This window comes from Mus caroli, unplaced genomic scaffold (genome assembly GCF_900094665.2).
Source record: "Mus caroli unplaced genomic scaffold, CAROLI_EIJ_v1.1 scaffold_18902_1, whole genome shotgun sequence".
NCBI lineage: Eukaryota > Metazoa > Chordata > Mammalia > Rodentia > Muridae > Mus > Mus caroli.
In genome coordinates, this window is record NW_018390451.1 from 1 (window position 1) to 3576 (window position 3576).

Below are 3576 nucleotides of genomic sequence, written 5' to 3' on the forward strand. Positions count from 1 at the left end.
ACCTGTACAGACTAAGCTCGGCGGAGTCCCGGAGCCAAGATGGCGCTCCCTGCAGGGCAGGTCACTGTCCTCCGACTGGGAGGGTGCCAGATGTCTGCGGGCCCAAAAGGGTGCTGCCCGCGGCCTGACTCTTAAATTTAACTCTGTTCCTGGAGTTCATTGGGATTCAGAAAGAAATTTCAGGAGCCACTAAGATGGATCAAGAGCTACAAGTTTCTCCAGGCAAGCCTAATACCTGAGTTTGATCCATGGATCTCACTCGGTAGAAGGAAAGAACCAACTGCTGTTAGCTGTCCTCTGATCTCCACATGACACACAATCACAAAGGCACGTGCATGTACATGTATACACATATGAACAGTCAAGGCGACACAGAGAACCCTGTCTCAGAAAAAGAAAAAAAGAAAAACCCAAGGTCAAAGACAGGTGTCAAAAAAATCAGGAAGAATTAAAGATCACATACTTTCCCATACTTCCAGATTCTAGCCTCTATGAATAAATATGTAAACAGGTCTAAATATATTTATCATACAATGCTTAAAAGGAGAAACAGAGGATACTAAGTGACAAGGATGAAATGTAGGCATAGGGGACACATGAGCTGTATATGGAAATATAGTTGATAGGGAAAGTATTAAAACCCCAAATAACACACCATGGTTAATTGTACCCAGAATATATATACAAAACACCCCAACAATTGGCACTCCCAGAAGAGCCAGGTTTTATTCCCATCATCCACATGGCTGCTTTCAACCAACTGTAACTCAAATACAAGTAGATGCTCTCAACCAACTGTAACTCAAATACAAGTAGATTCAAGACTCCATTATGGCCTCTTTAGGCACTGCATGCATGCAAGTAGTACACCCATACACAGAAAACAAAAATAAATAAATTGTATAAAAATGATAAAGCAATTAAGCTATGTATGAGAAGACCTAGCCAGGAAGTATTGGTGCTTGCCTTAATCCCTGCACTCAAAAGGAAGTGGCAGGTTGAGATTGGTGAGTACAAGACCAGCCTATTCTGCAGAGTGAGTTCTGGGATACCCAAAGATAGACAGATAAAACTCTGATCCTAAAAATTGAGAGAGAGAGAGAGAGAGAGAGAGAGAGAGAGAGAGAGAGAGAGAGAGAGAGAGAGAGAGAGAGAGAGAGAGAGAGAGAGAGAGAGAGAGAGAGAGAGAGAGAGAGAGAGAGAGAAAGGAAGATCTAAAATCATATATTAAAACATCTAAGACCTGCGTTTATGACAGATATTTATGTGTACAGTAGCCAGAGCTACTATAGACAATGTATGTTCAGTTGCTTAATAAGTTAAAAATTCAGTTACTTTTTGACTCGGCAATGATGATTCCAAAATAACCCCCCAAACATAAAACTAAATATTTAAACATAATCTTTTTTATGAAGGTTCATGGCAGAGAAATTCATGGCAAATATGTGAGACTAACTTTCATGTCCATCAACAGATAGGGAGAATAAATTATTCATGGACACAGGACATGGTGACACTTGATCCATTTAATATTGTGTTAAATAAAAGAGGCATGTCACAGAGACAAGATAGTCTATGATCCCATTGATGTGAAATGCCCAGAATACACAGGTACTGAGCAAGTGAACTGGTGGTTGCTTAGGTCAATATTGCTTTAAAGTTACACCATAGCATGAACAAAGTCCTATTTGATTGACCATGGTTATGGGTCAGGGTGCCTTCAGTAAATGATGATCCCAAAAGAGATCGGAGACAGAGAATAAGGACCTGTTGAATGCTGAACCCTAAACGGAGCATCTATATCAGCACCCCACACATCAAGGCTCATGGAAGATCATGAAATGGGATGTGGAACTAAATTCAGAGGCAGGAATGAGGACTGTGAAATGCTGCATTGTGGACATGACATAGCCCTCTCTTGAACTGACTGCCTGCAGTAGACCAAGCCAATAATACTGCTCAGAATCCTAGCATGCAGCACCAAATGGACTCGACTAGCTACCAAAGCAGAGAAAAGTACAGAAAATTGGGAGGAAGAAGTATTGGGTGTCTAAGCAATGTGAAAAGTAAGAGTTAGCAGTGGGTGTAATCAAGACAGATGTTATGAATGTATGTTATTGAAACCATGGAGAGTTCTGGACTTACAGAGTGTCCAATTAGTATTTATACAAAATAATTCTAAAATAAACCCGGGACTCAGGGCTGCACACTGTAATCACAGCCCTCAAGAGGCAGTGGTACAGGGATCTCTGTAAGACCAGCCTGGTATACACAGTTATATCCAGGCCAGCTAGAGCTACATGGTAAGACCCTGTCTCAAAGAAAAAAGAAGTAAGAAAACAGAGGTAATCTGACTACATGTTCTCAAAATACTAAACTGTGCTTTTAGGCGATTAATTATATGACAGGTGAACTATACACCACTACAGCTGATCATTTGGGGAAATTGAGGATAAGAAATGCAGAAAAACAAACAAGGCCACAGACAACAGCAATGATCAAAATCCACAACTGTCCACTCACAAACTGAGAAGAGCAAAGGATCAAAAAAAAAAAAAATCAAATCTTAAAAGCTTTTTAGCTTTCTCCACAAAGGGATCCTCTGGGTTGTTGAGGGAATCCACGTTCACTCCAAATGATGTGCTGGTGATCACATCCATGCTGTAGGCACCTAAAACACTGAGGAGAGAGAGGCATCGGAATTTCACATGTGCCAGAGACTGGAAAAAAAACTCTCAGGAGACAGGCAAAGCCACCTCAGTATGGACCAATCCCTTCCCAGCTGTTCTACCCTGTATCACTGCAAACTTCTTACTGTCACATTTCTTCTCTTTTAACTATGTATAATTTCATCTAGTGTCTAAAGGGGCAAAGACAAGCAGCTAGACCATGTGATCTGCACCCCAGTTACCCCTCCTCTCCCAGAACCACAGTGATGGACCAGCACTCACTCTTTCATAGTAATAGGCTTGCCTTTCTTTGCCTCTTGCCTCAAGTACTTTACCAAAATGTCTCCATACTGTTCAATGACAGGGAACATCTACACAAAACAGAGAAGCATCCACAGTTAGGATGAAGACTCCAGTAACTCAGGCTGCAGTTAAAAGAATTTCACTCACCTCCTTGAGTTTTCCACTGGTGAATGTGGGGGACAGCAAAGCTCTATATCTCTTCCATTCCTCATCCTTAGATATTGAGATAGATTTATTCATTATCCCCACTGGGCCAAAATCCTAGAGTCAAAAAAGAAAGAAAGAACCTCAGAATGCCTCACAGCCTATGAGAAATGAGCTATGTACTCATCTTCCTATTGTGCTTTCAACCCCTTATGTTCCAGGATTCTTTTAAAAAGAAATTTCTCTGTGGTTGGAAAACTTTGTCCAGGGGTTGGGGACAAGGTGAAAACAAGCCTTAGTCCATCTCTAGAGCTGTGTGGTTGGAATTTGGCTTGGAGAAAGTTAGAAAGTTAATTTTGTATCAGACAAGTTCTCCAGCTTTGTATTTACAACATGAACAATGTGAAGAGGATGTCTTCAGCCTCTCTCTCTCTCTCTCTCTCTCTCTCTCTCTCTCTCT

At 41.2% G+C, this 3576-nt stretch overlaps 1 pseudogene; it reads right to left on the reverse strand.

The window, feature by feature from the left end:
• Positions 1–2523: 2523 nt before the first annotated feature.
• Positions 2524–3576, reverse strand: part of LOC110288655 — an 11922-nt pseudogene continuing 10869 nt past the window's right edge.